Source organism: Dasypus novemcinctus, chromosome 19 (assembly GCF_030445035.2).
Source record: "Dasypus novemcinctus isolate mDasNov1 chromosome 19, mDasNov1.1.hap2, whole genome shotgun sequence".
Lineage (NCBI taxonomy): Eukaryota > Metazoa > Chordata > Mammalia > Cingulata > Dasypodidae > Dasypus > Dasypus novemcinctus.
Genome location: NC_080691.1, coordinates 28,055,135 through 28,074,432, shown reverse-complemented (window position 1 = coordinate 28,074,432; position 19,298 = coordinate 28,055,135). Strand labels below are relative to the sequence as shown.

At 42.3% G+C, this 19,298-nt stretch overlaps 1 long non-coding RNA gene across 1 annotated transcript in view; it reads right to left on the bottom strand.

The window, feature by feature from the left end:
* Positions 1-383: 383 nt before the first annotated feature.
* The window catches only part of LOC101430972 (uncharacterized), a 46,788-nt gene continuing 27,873 nt past the window's right edge, over positions 384-19,298 (bottom strand). Inside the window, exon 4 of the long non-coding RNA XR_009181847.2 lies at positions 384-879. This is a non-coding gene — a long non-coding RNA (uncharacterized lncRNA). The remainder of the gene's footprint in view (positions 880-19,298) is intronic.

Here is a 19,298-nt window from a genome sequence, read left to right as displayed (position 1 = left end):
AAAACTTAGAAAACTGAAGGAAATATAGGAGTTGTTTTATATTTGGTTGGTAATTTTGGATAAGTTAGTAATTATTTCAAAATAAAATGGCGGACTTGGTCCAGTGGCTAGGGCGTCCATCTACCACATGGGAGGTCCACGGTTCAAACCCCGGGCCTCCTTGACCGGTGTGGAGCTGGCCCATGTGCAGTGCTGATGCGTGCAAGGTGTGCCATGCCACGCAGGGGTGTCCCCGAGTAGGGGACCCCCATGCGCAAGGAGTGCACCCCATAAGGACAGCTGCCCAGCACCAAAGTGCAGCCTGCCTATGAATGGTGCTGCCCACATAGAGAGACGACACAAGATGACACAGCAAAAAGAAACACAGATTCCCATGCCACTGACAATAACAGAAGTGGACAATGAAGACGCAGCAAATAGACACAGAGAATAGAGAATCGGGGTGGGGGGCGGGAAGGGGAAATAAATAAATAATCTTTGAAAAAAAAGAGATCAAATGAATAAGAGATTTAATTAGCAAGGAAGGCTCAGGATGGGTTTTGGTCTCACTTGCCCGTGAACTTGGAGCACTGTGGAAAGTGCGGCTGCTCATGTAAACCATGCAGTGGTCATCAGCCTCGTCCTTGGGCTTAAGCCTGGAGATGCTCAGGGAGGCCATGTTACCAGACCTGGAGACTGAGAGGTGACCAGGGATCACTGAGGGGCCTTTGCTGACTTCGTAAATGCAGAGTTTGGGGATCTTGCCTGGGTGCTGTTCATACCAAGACACATATCCAAAAATAATGTCGCTGCTGCTTCCAGCACAGAAGAGGGTGACCATCTGTCCTGGAGCCCTGGACTGTGAGAAGGGCTGAGTGAGGGTAGACTGAGCCCAGGACCCTGAAAAGGAAAAGAAAGTGAGTTCAGGACCAGGTTCCCAATGGGACTGGGACAGGAGAGGAGCAAAGGAAGGGGTCACCCATTCTCCGTTAAAGGGTGTCTCACCTGGGCAGTGAGCAAGGAGCTCTCAGGATGGTCTCTGTGAACACAGTGCAGCTGAATGTGTGTGTGGATGACTCCACCAGTGAGCCCTGCTCTTACCACAACCCCTCAGAGAAGTCCACAGCCCTCCTTGACCTCTGCTCAAGGCTGTCCCTGTTGAGTCCCTGAACTGGGGTGAGTGAACCTGGTGCCAAAATGCAAACATCTTATCATGTCTTAATCAGCGTCCATCCACAGATGCCTCCATTAGATAAAGGAATTTCCCCAGGGACAGTTCTGTCAACACCAGCCCTGTTCAATGGCACGGCCCTGCTCTTGTAATGACTAAAGTCACAGACCCATCCTCAAGCATCCACAAGGGTCTTGAGTTTCCTCCTCATCTCTGTCACACACTCTGGCCACCAAGCAACCCCACAGAATTTGAAAACTTTCCTCAGTTCATATCTCAGACTGATGTACACAGTTGAATTTTTCCTTAGTAAACCACTATCCCTGCTCTTATGTTCTTCCTCTCCATGACCTTCCTTATCTCCCTCTGGCTCACTGTCACCCAACTCCCAGAGCCACGTTTTTTCTGTGGGACACTCTGAGCAGCCAATTCTGGTCTCACCATGACCCCTGGTGGCAAACTTCCTCTAAGGGTAAATTAGACAGGGGATGAGCTCTGGAGAAAGGTGGCAGAGCAAGAAGAGTGAACAGGGATTTGGAAAAGTCCTTGAAGGAGCAAAACCTGCAGAGAAACCCAAGGAGTGTTCATTGTGGAGAGAGGGGAAACCTCAGTGAATCCCACAGGGTCACATCTGCTCCTGTGTCATATTGATGAGGTTGAGAATGAAGAGCAGCTGACATCCTCTCTCCCTGAGGCCTCTGTCCAGGGGCTTTCCTCACACTGGCCTCCTTCTCCTCACAGAGGAGGACACTGGCTCTGTACTGTGCACAGTGGGCTCTGCACATCCTTTTAGCCTGTGCTCTGTGCTCACCTCATTCCTCAGTAAATTTCTCTTGACTCCAAGCAAAGACTGGGTTTCAAGAGGCTCCTAGAAAATGATGCAAGGTCAAAATACTAAATAGAGATGTGAGATCTTACAATGAATGGGAAAGTGCTCATCAGCCTGACTCCAATAAGAATAGGTGGATGGATATAGAAATAGGGGGATGACCACTACCTGAGGTTGATCTTTTGCAATAACAGCCCACCCCACAGCTCCACCTCTCTGAGGCTTAAGACCTGTGGTCTGTAAACCATGGTGAGAAGGGTTCTGAGGTCACTCAGCAAATATTCGCAGTGAGGACTAGGGTTGATGAGGAGAAAATGTTTGTTATACAGACACAGAGCTTGTGTGCTTTCTCTATAGAAGCTAAGAGGACATCCTTTACTCTTCCAGATCTCCATGAACTTTTCTCATTAACTTTTTCTCTATTTTTCTGAATGTTACACTCAAAAAATATAAGAGATCCTCATATATCCACACCCCCTCACCCCGCTCCTCCATCAACAACCTCTTTCATCATCGTCGGACATTCACTGCATTTGGTGAATGCATTTTGGAGCACTGCTCCACCATGTGGATAATGGTTTACATTATATTTTTACAGGTGTCCTTCCATGTAGCACATCACCCAAATGGAAACCTCACTAATGAAGCGGCAGAGCAGGTGAGCTCTTCAGTTGCCAGCACATTGGGGAGTGGGCCTGGTTGTGGAGATGGGATGGAAGTATGTCTCCTGGTGCTGCCATGTAGAGGTCTCCAGTAAAATCCCTACCTCCAAACTCTAAAATCCCTTCCTCTTTGTCTTTTTTTTTATTTAAGATTTATATCCCTCCCCCCTCATTGTTGTACTCATTGTTTGCTCTCTGTTTGTCTTTTTCTTTAGGAGGTATTGGGAATAAAACCTGGGACATTCCCTGTGGGAGGTAGGCACCCAATCACTTGACACACATCTGTTCCTGTTTGTTGTGTCTCGCATAGTGTTTCTTCACTGTGTCTCTTTGTTGCATCATCTATGTCTTTTTGTTGCATCAGCTTGCCATACTAGCCCTTGTGTCAGATCACTGTTTTGATCATCCTCTTGAGGACGCACCAGAAATCTAACCCAGGACCTCCTATATGGTAGGTGGGTGCCCAACTGCTTGAGCTATATCTGTTTCCCTAAGATGTCCTCTAGAAACACACTTCAGATTTACCTCCATTCTGTGAAGTTTATGCTAAAAAATAAAATGTAAAGAACTAAAAGAAACACATTTTACAATGAAACAGTAAAAAATATTATTTGTACCCAGGATTGATCTAGTTGTACAACTTCATTGAAATCACTGAGAATGAGGATAGAGAATACATTCTGCATGCTAACCATACCCAGGGGCTTGGAACACAACCTCGGTGTACTTGCCTGGCACAGACACTTCCAAGGATCTTTCATCTAAGTAAAAGAGGCTTCCACCCATGTGGAAAACAATGGAATTTTCTATGCCATGGTCAGGATGCTGATTATGTGGGGAGATGGACAGATGGATATGCTTGAAGCTGGGGTTAGAGATGTAGGAACGGGTGGATGTCTTTCCATTTAAACAGTTGTTTAAATTGTAAATATTCATTGCATGAACCATTCTTTACATATGATTCATTTCACAGTAGCAGAAAAATGTTTAATAGTGTTACCATAAGCACGGCTATTTCCAAGAGAAGGGCCAGCCTTATCTTTTACACAAAGGTGAAAAATGTCCCTCATTGAGAAGGTGATTTACTCTGCATGCCCAAGGAAGGAACTGGGGGAAACTGCCCACAACCAGGTCCAAGTAAGAATGTCAATGAGGGATTTTATAGGCAAAGGTGAGTGGTAGGGGAGGAGAAAGACAGGTGATGCCAGGTGTATTAGTCAGCCAAAGGGGTGCTGATGCAAAGTACAAGAAATCTGTTGGCTTTTATAAAGGGAAATTATTTGGGGTAAATCTTATAGTTACAAGGCCCTAAGGAGTCCAGCTCAAGTTTGTTTGCTCACCAAACTCAGTTGCCTCATGTTGAAGATTGACAGCAGGCCATCTATGAGAGAGTTCAGCCTTCCTCTCTTTCAGCTATATCCTGGCATGGGGCTTGTTTCTTTTTGGGCTTCCTAGGGCTGTGGGATCACAGTTCTCTCCTCTGCTGTGTCCTTGGAGTTCTTGCTCTCTTCCTGAGTCTTCTGGGTGTCTTCTTAACTGAGTGTCCATTTCTATCAGCCCATCAAAGGGCTGGTGACTCAATCCTGAGTCTGCCCTACTGAATGCTCAAATCAAAGCACCAATCCTAACAGGTAATTTAATCAAGACATGTCAGCTGAATCTAGTGTGTTCAAAGGGTAACATACTCAGAGAAATGCATTAGTTTACAAACATAATCTCTCTTTTTGAGATTCATAAATAAACTCACTCTACCCTCTCAACTCCAAAAAGAGATTAGGGTAATTTAAAAAAACTTGAAATCCTTGCAGTTAGCAATGCTAAATACAAACTCACATCACAATCAGTTTATAGAAATACAGTTTGCCTTGGGGGCAAAGTCCTCTTTAGATATGCACCTGTGAAGCTTACAAAACAAGTTATCTCCTTCTAATATACTAAGGGACAGACATAGGAGAAACATTTCCTTTGCTATAAGGAGAATTTTGGAGGGAAACATGAGTCACTGGTCCCCAACAGTTCTGAAACCCTGCAGGGGCATAATCCATTAGATTTCTGCATCTGAGAATCATCCTTAAAATGATGGTTTCTTCTCATTTTGGGGGCCAAATGGTGCCCCACCCTTTCCACAGGCTGGCCCAATTACCATTTTCTTTGTTCCACTCTCATGAAGCATCTGGTTAGGGACTGAGCTTCAGACCTCACCATCCAAGAACTTTGGGGTGATGGCCACACATCACCCAATCTCTGGGGTAGAGTTGCAGCCCCCTTAGCACAGTGATGAGGTGGTAGCATTCTCCCTACTCTCTGGTGTATGGGCCCAAACCAATCAGAACATTGAATTGGCAACCTGGCCTTCCCTAATCTATGGGGAGTAGGCCCACCCTCTCAGAGCACTGAGGTATTATTGACTTCACTCTCCCCAACCCATGGGGAACAGGCTCACCCTTCTCAGCACAGTGGGGTGGTGACCTGACTCTCAGAAAACACTTGGGTTTGTGCTCTACCTTCTCTGTTGCCTGGGGTGGAAAAATTCCCTGAACAGTGGGCTGGAACATCCATGCTCGTCAAATGCTTGGGCAAACTCACTCACTCTGAGTACATGGCTGGGATTCCTCTCTTGGCCCAAGGGAATGTCTTAATTCCAGAATTCAGCCTCCATGGTTTTCCTCTTAAAGTCATTTTCCCTTCCATCTTTCCCCTCCATTCTCTTTTATTCCAGTCTGAACGTGGTAATGTTCATATAGATCTTGCACAAAACTTGTTGGTTTAGCATGCAGGAAGCAGGGATCCAGTCATCAGACAGTAACATTTTCCACAAGTCTTTCCTGAATAATTGCATTTTCAATCCTGGTTCACAAGGTCCAAGGTTAGATAATTCCTCAAATGGGGTATTATAGTCTGGGATCTTGAATGCCATTGGTTTGGAATTTCTGAAATCAGTTTCTGGTTTCTTTGTGCCCAACAATTCAGTTCTCAGTTTAACTAATTCATCTAGCATTTTCCTATAGCTGCAAGGAGAAGCCAAGATTCATTCTCTGAGTTTACTTTGGAAAGCTCTTTACCAAAATGGCCAGGCACTCCATTTTCAAATTCTGACTTCCATATAACATCAGGGGTCAATCTTGCTAAGTTTTCTGCAATTTGAAAACACACATCAACTTTCCTCCACCTTGCAATAATACTTCTATCATTTCCTTCTAAAGCCTTATTAGAAATAAGTTTAGGCCCCATATTCCTCCCAAGAAGCTCTTCAGAGCAACATAAGCATTTTCCATGAAGCTTTCCACAATTCCTCCAAAAAAGCAAAAACCCTTACCCATTTATAAAAATATGTTCCAGATCTGCAGCTACTTTCCAACTCTTTAGGGGAAAAGAAAGAAGCATTTTTGGTAATTGCAACAAACTGTCCCTCATTCTCCTGGTACCAAATTCCATAAAAGTAGGATTATGTTTACTAACTGACCTGTTCCTCTGGTTATGGTCCCAGTTAGTTGTATTTGGTTCAGATGAGATGTTTGATTAAATTACTTGTTAAAATCAGGGTTGGGTCCCTGCCCCATTCTTGGGCTAATGTAAATGTACATTCACAGAAGACAGAGGGAGAAGAGAGAGAGCGTCAAAGATGTGAAGAGGAGAGAATTTGCTCATTTCGATTCTGCCATGTGACAGAAAGGAGAAGGCTCGAACAGCTGAAGTCTCAGGAAAAGAGATGAGCCCTATGCAAGCCTATAGCAGAGATCAGAAAAAGATGGGCCCAAAAAGCCTTAAGTGGAAGAAGGTCCAAGGGAAGAGGCAGAGATCGCCCACCATCTTGCTTCAACACATGGGAACAGACTTGGATGATTAATTACTTCCTATGGTACCTTGAGTAGGACTCTTTGCGGCCTTGAAACTGTAAGCTTTTTATCACCAAAGTTGTACCCTTTATAATAGCCAACAGATTTCTGGATCTGTGCATCAGCACCCATTAAGCTAACTTAAGCTGTTGGGTTTATAAAGGGTATTTATTTAGGTTAAGTGCTCACAGGTAAAAGGCCATAGAGTGCTTAACTCAAGGTTGCTTTTTCACCAAATTATTTTCCATTCTTTTCCTCACCTGTTCTTTTATATGTTCACTTTCAGAGACCATTTCTTCCACTTCACCAATGCTTTTTTCTGCCTCCTCAAATCTGCTATGATTCCAATGTTTTTTTAATGTCTTTGATTGCACCATTCATTCCCATAAGATCTGCTGTTTTTCTACGTATGCTTTCAAAGTTTTCTTTGTACTTATTCAATGTCTTCTTAATATCCTTAATCTCTTCAGCCATCTCATTGAATTTATTAAGGAGATTTGTTTGAATATCTATAATTAGATGTCTCAACTCCTTTATGTCATCTGGAGGCTTATCCTGTTCCTTTAACCGGGCCATAGCTTCCTGTTTCTTGGTGTGTTTTGTAATTTTTTGTTGGTGTCTTCACATCTGGCTTACTAGAGTATTTTTTCTGGGTACAGTTTTTCTCTTTAGTTTAGGGCTTCCTATCTTTTTTCCCTTGCTGGTTGTGCAGTAGGAGCCAAGCATGTAGTTGGTGCTGTAAGCTGTGGAGGCTCAAGCTGCCCTCATTGCACCGGGGCCCAATGAAGCTTCTGCCAACTTTCTCCTTTGCCAGGGGTAGGGACAGAGTCACAGCTATGTGGGATAATCCATGTGCAGGCCTAAACTGTAGTTGCCCAGGGAGACTGATGATGCTTCATATCCCTTTCTTCCCTGCCTGGGGCAGGGATGGAGCTTCAGGTGTGAGCAGCAATCTATGCAGTGCAGGTCCAAGATGACCACAGTTGCCCTGGTAGAATTCTGAGTTTCAGGCTATACTAGCCACAGTTACCTGCAGTTACCTCTATAGGCTTGTGCAGAGCTCCTCAGCCTCTTTCCCACCAGAGGCAGGGCTGAAGCCTAGGCTAGGGCTACAGGCTGATCTGCATGAAAGAAACTGGTTCCTATCCAGTGCTCTTGTTACCATTTGATGCCAATTCCTTTCATATGTATGAGTTTCTTTAATATTTCTTGTAGGAGAAGTCTTGCAAAAAAGCTCTCCATTGTATTCATAATCTTGGAACATGCTTATTTTTCCTATTTCTTAAAGAAAAACTTTCTATTTTGAAACAATATTAGAATATAGAACAAATAGTACATATTGTAAAGATCATACAGCAGTCCCATGTTCCCTTCAAACAGCATCCTCCAATGTTAAAATTACTTATAACCATGGTTTATTTGTAAAAAATGATAAATCTACATCATTATTTCATTATAATACTATGTACTAAACTAAAGAATTATTCACTTTTCACCAGTGTTTTCAAATAATGTCCTTTTTGAGCTTTGATCATCCAATCCAGAATGTTAAAATGCACTTATTTACTTTAAGTTTTGATTTTTAAAGAATTATTAAATTACACAAATGCCACATAAAAAATATAGGGGATTCCTATATACCCCATCCCCACCCCTCCCATACTTTCCCCCATTAACAACATCTTTCACTAGTGTGGTACATTTGCTACAATTCATGAGCACACAGTGAAGCATTGCTACTAAACATGGATATAGTTTTCATTGTAGATTACACTTTGCCCCATAAAAGTCTCTAGGTTCTGACAAAATGTACAATGGCCTGTATATGTCACTGCAACATCATGCAGGACAATTCCAACATCCTGAAAACAGCCCCATGTTACACCCATTTTTCCCTCTCCCTCCCCTCAGAACACTTTATATAAACTGCCTTTATTATCAATGATAGAGTTTCTTCCATTGCTAGAATAATGAGTCTACTTTACTCCGTAGTTGCTTCCATCCCGATGTTAGTTCCTCAATCTTGAGGATTTGGGGATGGTGATGCCCGTTTCTCACTGAGAGAGAGCTTAGAATCCATGGGACAAACGGATAGGACCGTCTCACTTGCAGTTGTGGATATTCTCTAATTATTGGTATAGGTGTTGTGCATCATCATCCTTTTGTTAGTTGTCCGAGGTGAGTCCAATGCACTGCAGAGTAGGTGTTGCAACTCTGCTGAGATTCAGGGCTCAACTGGCATATGAACAGACTGAAGATTTAAGTCTCTAGGACATAGACTTAATAAGTATAGTTCTAATTATAGGTTCAAATAAAAGGGGCAGAAGAGTCATGTGTAGGGAAATTATAAATGAATCTAACTCAGTTAAATTGGAGAGCATATGTTCAAAAATAAGGCTCACTGGCAGGGTCCCAAATTCTTGAGATTGTCTTCCTTGCATGTAGCGTTTTGATGTTTACAGCCCTCAGAAGACCCACTGTTTGAGGCAATGTGTACTGTGGCAGTGAAAGAGATCCTGCTGAGACATGAATCAGTGTAACCTCTGGAATGAATATCATTCTTCAAACATAGAAACTTAGTAGTTACCATAGTTTCCAAGGGGAGGAAAGGGAAGAATTGAATCGAATAGAATAGAATAGGAGATAGTGAAGCAGGCTAGTAAGATAGGGAATCAATAGCTGGATCTGGAACTTGGCAGAGAGTCCATGTGGACATCAAAAACTCGCCAGATGGCTGCTGGAAGACCTGCACCCCCAAGATTCTTCTATTCAGAACAAAGACTTCTTCTGAAAGCCATGAGAAGCCCCAGATATTCCCCAAGGACTTTATCATTGGGCCTTCATGGGGGATTGATGGGTGCGGTAATCAATCAAAACAGCAAACAGCTGGAACCCCTCCCCTGCCATTAGCAAAGGGGTAGAATAATTAAAAGTTCAAAAAGGTAGGCACGGAGCCTAAGTGCACTCTTGTGCTCTGCTCTCTTGCCTCTGGACCCATTCCTGCCCTCCATGCACTGCTCTCACCATTTTTCCTCTGCCACGTGGCCACACAAGTAAACCTGGGCATTTCTAATCCATAATGGGGAATTGTAGCCCTCTTTTTTTAAAATGTTGATTTCTTTCTTTCTTTCTTTCTTTCTTTCTTTCTTTCTTTCTTTCTTTCTTTCTTTCTTTCTTTCTTTCTTTCTTTCTTTCTTTCTCTTTCTTTTCTTTCTTTTTTCTTCTTTCTTCTTTCTTTCTTTCTTTCTCTCCCCTCCCCCCCACCCCTCACCCCTGTTGTCTGTTCTCTGTGTCTATTTGCTGCATCTTCTTTGTCCGCTTCTGTTGTTGTCAGCAGCATGGGAATCTGTGTTTCTTTTTGTTGCATCATCTTGTTGTGTCAGCTCTCCATGTGTGCGGCACCATTCCTAGGCAGGATGCACTTTCTTTTGCGCTGGGTGGATCTCCTTATGGGGCACACTCCTTGTGCATGGGGCTCCCCTATGCGGGGGGTACCCCTATGTGGCAGGGCACTCCTTGCGCACATCAGCACTGCACGTGGGCCAGCTCCACACGGGTCAAGGAAGCCCGGAGTTTAAACCAAAACCTCCCATGTGGTAGACGGACGCCCTAACCACTGGGCCAAGTCCACCATCCTGTAGCCCTCTTTACCACTTTGCAGTCCCTTCCTCTCTACCTGGGACCTCCTGCTCTGTTATTTTCTCCCATTTCTCTTCCCTCCTTTCCTGAATAAATTACTGGTCTAACTCAACCAACATGCTCTTGAAATTCATTTCTGCAGCATAAGTCAAGAACCTAAATAAAATCTGGTAACAACAGGGCAACTTTAGGACATCAGAACTGCTTGGCATGACCCCGCAATGAAAGGCACAGGACACTCTAAACTCCATCCAAACCTATGAAAGTGTATGGTGCAAATGCTTCATTATATATTCACCAACTGCAACAAATGCACCACACCAAGGCAAAATATTATCAGTATGGGAGTCCGGGAAAGGGGGAAGAATTTTGGTATATGGAAGCCGCTAAAATTTTCCATGTGACTTCTCTGTAACCCAAAGCTTCTTTGAAGATAAAGTGAAAAAATAAGACCCTGGGGAAACATATGGAAGAAATAGTCACTGTAAAAGAAAGGGAACTTATCTTATGGTGATGAAAGAAGCAATGAAAAATTACTTTATTCTATTACTTTTTGTATTTTGATACAATTATTATAATTTTATTATTTTTTAGTGTTTTTACAAATCTTTAGGGTTCTTATTTATTTTTCTTTCAATCTTTTAATACTTCTTTCTTATAACGAAATCCTTAGGTATTATTTTCAACCTTTTTTTAAAGATACAAAGATCACAAAAAAAATGTTAAATTAAAAAATATAAGAGGTTCCCATATACCCCACACCACACATCCCCCTCAACTCCTCCCACATCAACAACCTCTTTCATCATTGTAGCACATTCATTGCACTTGGTGAATACATTTTGGAGCACTGCTGCACTTCATGGATTGTAGTTTACATTGTATTTTACACTCTCCCCTAGTTCATTCAGTGGGTTATGGCAGAATATATAAGGTCCAGCATCTGATGCTGCAATATCATTTAGGACAACTCAAAGTCCCCAAAATGCCCCCACATCACATCTCCTCTTCCCTTTCCCTGCCCTCAACAACTACTGTGGCCACTTTCTCCATATCAATGCTACAATTTTTCCATTACTAGTCACAGTAGATTCATAGTAGAATATCAGCAAGTCCAATCTAATTCCTTTTTTATTCCTCCATCCTGTGGACCCTGGGATGTTGCTGTCCACTCCACCTCTAAATTGAGAGAGGGCATAGATCCCACATGGTTGATGAATACCACTTTCCTGCTTCCAGTTGTAGGCACTCTTAGTTCCCTGGTGTGGTGGTTGATCATTCTCACCTCCCTGTTAGCTAACCTGGGTAAGTCCAAAGAACTGGAGAGTAGGTGTTGCAACTCTGCTCAAGCTCAGGGCCCAGCTGGCACATGGACAGTACAGAGATTCAAGTCTCCTGAGTATACACCAACCCCAGCACCAGCCACAGGTCCAGTAAAAATTACAGAAGAGGCATGTGTAGAAAGGTCACATCTGAGTCCAACTTCATCACACACAGGAGCACAAATTCCTAAGTAGGGCCCACTGACAGAACTCCAGAGCCATTTGCCCTGATCACAGAACTTGTGTGTCTCTGTAGCCCTCAGGGGCACAAGTACCTGGGGTTGTATTTACTTTGGCTGTCTCTGGGATCCTGCTGAGATGTGCATAAGTGCAACACCTCTGATGACCTCCTGACTCATTTTGAAGTCTCTTAGACATATAAGCTCATTTGTCTTTACCATTTTCCTCTGTTATTCAAGGTCTTTTTCTAGTGGCATCGCCAGCTGGTGATTCATAGTAATAGCTCGGTACCAGGGAGAGTCATCCCCTGGAGTTATGTTCTATGCTGGGGGGAAGGTAATGCATTTACATGCTATGTTTGGCTTAGAGAGTGGCCACATTTGAGTAACATGGAGGCTCTTAGAAGGTAACTCTTAGGCACCCTACAGCTCTAGGCCTAGTTGAAATTTCAAGCACACAGGCTCATAAGCATAGTCATCAGGATCAAGGGCTCATCACTGGAACATCCTTTTTCACTGGTCTTTGCCCTTCCACTTGGGGGATTGTTGCTGTTCCATTGGGGAATGTGACAGCTACCCTGGCTCGGAACGCAGCACTCCCTCAGTTGTCATTTGTAACTCTACCTACTGTGACAACATGCAATGAATAACCGAACATTTTTATATACCCTATATATGTGCCCCAGAGAACTCCCACCCATGTGTCCCCCATCAATAACACCCCACTCCAGTGTTCCTCTCCTACCATAGTTGAACCCCCTGTGATCCAAAACTTCTTAAAAAATGAAGCCTAATATATTGCAAAATTCAATTGGTAGGAAAATGAAATAGTAACAAAAGGTTTAAAGATTAAAAATAGAATATATACTAACTTAGAAAAACAAACTAAAAAATAAATTGGGGTGTTAAAAAATGAAAATTATCATAAAACTTTGTTTTTGACATTTTGCCTTTCATCACTGTAATAGGTGCTGCCCTGCATGTACAGTGGCAAGGCAATCTCATTCATTTCTCAAGGTCTACATCCTTTTTTTTTTCAGATTTATTTTATATATGTATTTATTTATTTTATAGCTCCCCCCTTTTGGGTCTTGCTGGCACAGGCCATCAGCTCTCCATGGGCACAGGCCAGCATGCCTTCACAAGGATGCTCTGAGCTGTGAACCCAGGGCCTCCCTATGGTAGATAGGAGCCCACTCGGTTGAGCCACATCCACTTCCTCCTTTTTGTTCCTTTTTTATTTTTAATTTTGTCTCCACAAAATTTTTAGATGACATTTAAGTCATATATACAAAATAGGGGACTTCCATATATCCAACATCAAAGCCTTTTCTGCCTTCCCCAGCAATGATCTTTTTACATGTTCATGTTATATTTACTACAGCTGATGTATAGATATTGAAACATAGCTAACAAGCATGCTTCCAGTTTGGTTTCTATTATGGTTTCTATTTTAGACTGTACACTTTTCTAAATTTTTATTACATTATGGTTTACATTATGGCTTACATTTTAGACTACACACTTTCATCAATTTTTGGTGAATTTTAACATGGCCTATATCCATTATTGCACGATCTTGTGGAACACTTCCATTAACCCCCTGTTCCCCCCACTTCCATCTATTCTCTTTCTCTCTCCCCCTTCCCTCAGGGCCCACAGTGACAATCAAGCTTCACTGCTTGAATGACCAGATTCACAGATATTTGCAACAATGCTGAGGGCTTGACATACTAGAGTGTCCTCCCCCACTAGGAGCCACCAATGCTCTCGAGAGACACCGCTCCCTGTTTGAGAACATCAGGACTCCCCAGGATGTGGGTACACCATTCCACTCACTGTATGGATCTACACCCAGTGATATAACACACCATGAAAAGATGAGCACTCACACACTGCCTAGAAGCCTAACCCTGTGCCAGATGCCCCCCATTAAGCACTTAAACAAGTAACCCTTATATTTTCTAAAGAGTTTTCTCAACATCATAGTTTCAACCACATACCTGAAAATCTCCCATGTTCACCTGCTCCCGCCAACCCTCCCCCCAATTCTTTGGGCCATCTGACCCATCCTCCGAACTCTAGCCCCTATCAAGCCTGCAAAGCCCCACCCAGTAGTATCCCTATGCTCCTGTCTTATCCCTTCCCTGCACAACTACTTACCTCCACTTTATCATAGATTTCACCCATGTAGACATCAGCTCACAACCTTCCTCTCCCCACCAATTTCCTGTAGGCCTATCCTCCAGTCCCTAGCTCTCTGAAATAGCTAGATTTGCTTATTTCATATCTGAGAGTTCATGTTGTATTTGTCCTCCAATGCCTGGCTTGCTTCACTCAACACAAGGTCCTCGAGATTCATCCATGTTATCCCATGTGTTAGTACTGTATTCCTTCTTATAGCTGGGTAGTATTCCATTGTATGTATATACCACATTTTGTTTATCCATTCACCTGCTGATGGGCATTTGGGTTGATTGTGACTTTTGGCAATAGTGAATAATGCTGCTATGAATATTGATGTGCATATATCTGTGTCCTTGTTTTCAGCTCTTCTGAGTATATACCCAGAAGTGGAATTGCTGGGTCATATGCCAAATCTATAGCTAGTTTTTTGATGAACTGCCAAACTGTCCTCCAGAATGGCTGGATCCTTCTGCATTCCCACCGGCGGTGGATGAGGGTTCCCATTCCTCCACATCCTCTCCAACACTTGTAATCCTCTGTTTTTTCAATAGCCACCACTCTAACAGGTGTAAGATGGTATCTCGTAGTTTTGATTTTCATTTCCCTAATACCTTGTGATGTTGAGCATCTTTTCATGTGTTTTTTAGTCATTTATATTTCTTCTTGTAGAACCACCTGTTTAAATCTCTTGCCCATTTTAAAAAATGGGTTGTTTTTCTTTTTCTTTTCAAGATATGGGATTTCTTTATATATGCAGGATATTGGTCTCCTATCAGATAGATGGTTACCAAATATTTTCACTTTCTAGACAAACTCCTTTGAAGTGCAAAAGTCTTTAATTTTGACGAGGTCCCATTATCTATTTGTTCTTCTGCTGCTCTTGACTTGGGTGTGAAGATCATGAAGACATTTCCTATTACGAGGTCCTGTAGATGCTTCCCTACATTGTTTTCCAAGGTCTTTATGGTCTTGGCTCTTATATTTAGATCTTTAATCCATCTTGAGTTGATTTTTTTTGTACACGGTGTGAGATGCTAATCCTCTTTCATTCTTCTGTATATGGTTATTCAGTTCTCCTGTAGATTTTAGAGCATTTTTTGTTTTTGCATTTTTTTAGTTTTGAAAACTAAGCAAGGTACATGCTTTATTCAGTGTTATCTGCTAGTAGGGACTTACAATCATTGTTACAACCTAGAACTCACTTAGTGAACTGTGAAACACAATAGAGATTAGTTTTGAAAACTAAGCAAGATATTTGCTTTATTCAGTGTTATCTGCTCATAAGACTTACAATCAATGTTAAAACACAGACCTCCCTTAGTGAACTTGATACAGAGTTTTTGATGCTGCTCTGTTCACTGAGCAAAGCATCTTGGACAACTCCTCAAAACTAGATCTTGGATATCCCAGGCCAGTAGATACTCTCCTGGATGTGAAACCACTAGGCTTGTAGCAGTGTGCCGGTTCAGTGCTGACAGATGGACCAAATGGCCCTTCAGAGGGGCTAGCCATTCTGATGCCCATTCAGGCAGGGCATTGTCACCACAGAATGCTGGAACCTGTCTGTCTACTCTGTGGAGGAAGGAAGAGCCTCGTTCCCTGGACACCTCCTCTGTAGGCCACACAGCAGGATACAGCCTTGCAAGATCTTACCTCAAACCTTCTGTGTCCTGCCTCCCTATCTCCCTTTCTAGACTCTATCCGGTTGCCTTTCCTGGCTGCCTGCTTGCTGCAGCTTCCTGGTGGACTCCCTTTCTCCACCCTCTTGGTCTTCAAGGACACTATGCCTTTATCTGATTTGGGACTAGATCCTGCTTCACGTGGCACCTTGACTACAGCCTCATCCTTTAAATCGTTCACTGCCCCAATGTTGAGGCAGGACTCTGCATCAATTTTAGCAATTTGTATTTTGATAAAAATGAATGATTTCATCTATGTTTCTAAATTCACTGGCAAAGTTATTTACATTAATCTCATATAATTATTAGAAAATAATTTTTTGTGATGGTGAGTGTACAACATTGTGATTATACTAAAAGCCACTGATTATATACTTTAGTTCATAAGTTATCTGAATAAATCTCAATACAACTGCTTAATAACTAATTGTGAAAAAAACTATTCCTAATTTCAGCCTTTTATTCCTAATATTAATGCCTTTTTCTCTTGACAGTCTTTTTTTTTTTAAAGATTTGTTTCATTTATTTCTCTCCCCTTCCCACTCTTGGCCTTGTTGTCTGCTCTCCTGTGTCCATTTGCTGTGTATTCTTCTGTGTCTGCTTGCATTCTCGGTGGCACTGGGAATCTGTGTCTCCTTTTGTTGTGTCATCTTGCTGTGTCAGCTCTCTGAGTATGCAGCACCACTCCTGGGCTGGCTGCACTTTTTTCATGCAGGGCGGCTCTCTTGTGGGGCACACTCCTTGTGCATGGGGTTCCCCTATGTGGGGGACACCCCTGTGTTTCATGGCACTCCTTGTGTGAGGCAGCACTGCACATGGGCCAGCTCACCACATGGGCCAGGAGGCCCTGAGTTTGAACCCTGGACCTCATATATGGTAGGCAGATGCTCTATCAGTTGAGCCATGTCTACTTCACTCTTGATAGTCTTTTTGGACATTTCCCTATGTCTTTCTTTCACCATTTTTCATTTTGTTGAGGCACCCCATTTTATTTTCCTGGACAATGATTGTTCAGGTTGAGGTTGTTTTTGCTTTTGTTTTCTATAGCTTTACCAAAACAGAATTTACATGCTGTATATTTACCCATTAGAAATATACAATTCAATAATTTTAGTATATTTATTGGGTTGGTTGGCCACCACCACAATCCAGATTTGGAACATTTCTATCCTGGTGTATTTGAAGTGCAAAATTGTTTAATTTTAAAGAAGCCCACAAAGAAAAAAAACTTCTGTAATAATAAATAAAATTATGCCACATCTGAGACATTTTGGACAATTGTTTGATGTCTAACTTTTCTTTTCCTTATGGAACATGCTTTTGGAATCATATCTAAGAACTCTTGGCCTAAATCAAGGTCACAATTATTTCTCCTGTGTTTTCTTCTAGATATTTTATAGTTTTAGCTGTTACTATTTGGTCCATGATTCTTAAAAAAAAAAAAAGGTAAAAAGATAAACCACAGACTAGGAGAAAATATTCTCAAACCATATGGCTGATAAAAGAGTTGTACCTAAAGCATATAAAGTATTCTTATAACTCAATAACAAGGAGAGAAACAATACTTTAAAAATGGGCAATATATTTGAATGGACATTACACCAAAAAAGATAAATGGCTAGCTAAAAAACACAAAAAATTGATATTCAACACTGTTCATCCTTAGGGAAATACAGATTAAAATTGCAATTTAAAATTGCATTTACCCCTACACACACACTAGTATGGCTATAAAGAAGACACATAATATCATGTGTTAAGGAAGGTATACTTCTCATGTATGAGGGCCCAGGTTCAAGATGACACAGCAAAGGGAGACAAGCAGACACAGAAGAATGTGCAGTGAATGGACACAGAGAGCAGATAGCAAGCAAGCCACAAGGGGGGTATAAATTTAAAAATTAATTAATTAATTTAAAAAATATATAAGAGGTTCCCATATACTCCATTCCCCACAACCCTCTGCTCCTGTCCTTTACCATCCTTCTTCCACCAAGGAGGTTGGCTCTGCAGCAGTTCACTGCATCCTTGTTAAGCAACCATGTCCATTCACTCAAATCCCTTGTCTGAATCATACAAAGTTCCCTGAGCAATTCATGATCAGCAACCCAATGTACTGACAGTCACTCTGTGTCCCCTACCTTCCCTAGAGGACCAGTTGGATGTGATTGCAGGTGTCAGGACAAACATGAAGGTCCCATTAAATCCCAAGATAAGTTTGCCTTGGTTTGTATGAGGTAGAAATGTAGCTTTTTTGATATATTTATTTTAAATCATACTCAGATATGAAAACTTGACCATTTATACAATAGAAGATATATATAATATCCTTGCTGGGGGAGTGTAAAATGGGGGTCTCCTACTAACTGACACCTGTTTCTAGATGGCACTCATAATAAGAAGCACAAACTATATATAGGTAGCCTCATCCTTAATATCAGTTTTCCTTTGCTTGATCAATCACTGTTTCCCATCTGCTTTTCTAAAGCACCAAGGGAGCAAAAGACCCATGCAAACACTGTACACAGGACCTATACAGCATTATTCCATAGTGTTTTCTTTTCTGTAATTGCAGGTGACTCAAAGAGCAAGCAGAAAGGTATGCATTATAGAATCACTCACTTCTTAAGGGAAAATTTAGATGAACAGAAAGTCATGGCTTTCTTATGGGATTTAGTATAGTGGGGTACACTGATTACCACTTGCATGTGGGATCAAGGATAGGGTGTATGGTAAAAGAAATTCTTTCCAGACAAAACACTTACCATGTTTCTACCATCACTGAATCAAATGTTTTCTATTTAGGTCATGTGAGCTAGTGTGCCTGGGCAGTGTAATTTAGGATATGAATGTGTCACTGTTTTTCATCTTGACATAAATGTCACATGAAACAGCACAACTGTCAGTGTCAACATTCAAAATAAAAAATCATTGTGCCCTGAAATTATCAAGATGGCAGGATGAGAAGCTTCAGTTCACAGCCCCCTGCAGAAAATTTGAACAACCAGCAAGAACTGGCAGAAACATCTTTATCAAAGCTCTAGAAAGAGTTAAAGGATTGCAGGACTAGGGATAAGACCAAATCAAGAAAATGGCTACTTGAAAGTGGTACGATCTTGTAGCACATCGGCTGGCCGCTTTACCACCCCTTCCACGGCTTGGCACAGAGAACTCTGGCTCACAATGTGGATCCCTGATCCTGGTTCCAGTTCTGGAGGGAGCTGAGTAACTCTTGTGTGCATACTGTGAGTATCTATGTCTGGACCAATCTATCTCAAAGTTACCTGAGTGACTTGCTGTCCCAGACCATGTCCTGTGTGTTGAAGCTAGCTCACAGAGCTCTCATACAGAATCCTGAGGGAGAGAAGTCAAGTGGCTGCCTGAACCAGGGATTGCTCATTGTAGGAGACACAATGAAGCATGATGGATCATGTGGAAATTGTTTCCTCGAGAAAAGGGGACCTTGATATCTGTGCACATATTTCCAACACAATATGTGTGTGCAGAAAGGACCAGCAAGGCCCCTATACTTTAGCTTCAAATTACTGCTTAAGGGAAGAGAATATGGCCTAACGGATAGGGCATCCATCTACCACATGGGAGGTCCACAGTTCAAACCCCAGGCCTCCTTGACCCATGTGGAGTTGGCCCATGCATGCAAGGAGTGCCCTGCCACGCAGGGGTGCCCCTGCTATTGGAGCCCCACACGCAAGGAGTGCACCCCGTAAGGAGAGCCACCCAGCATGAAAGAAAAGTGCAGCCTGCTCAAGAATGGCACCACACACATGGAGAGCTGACACAACAAGATGACGCAA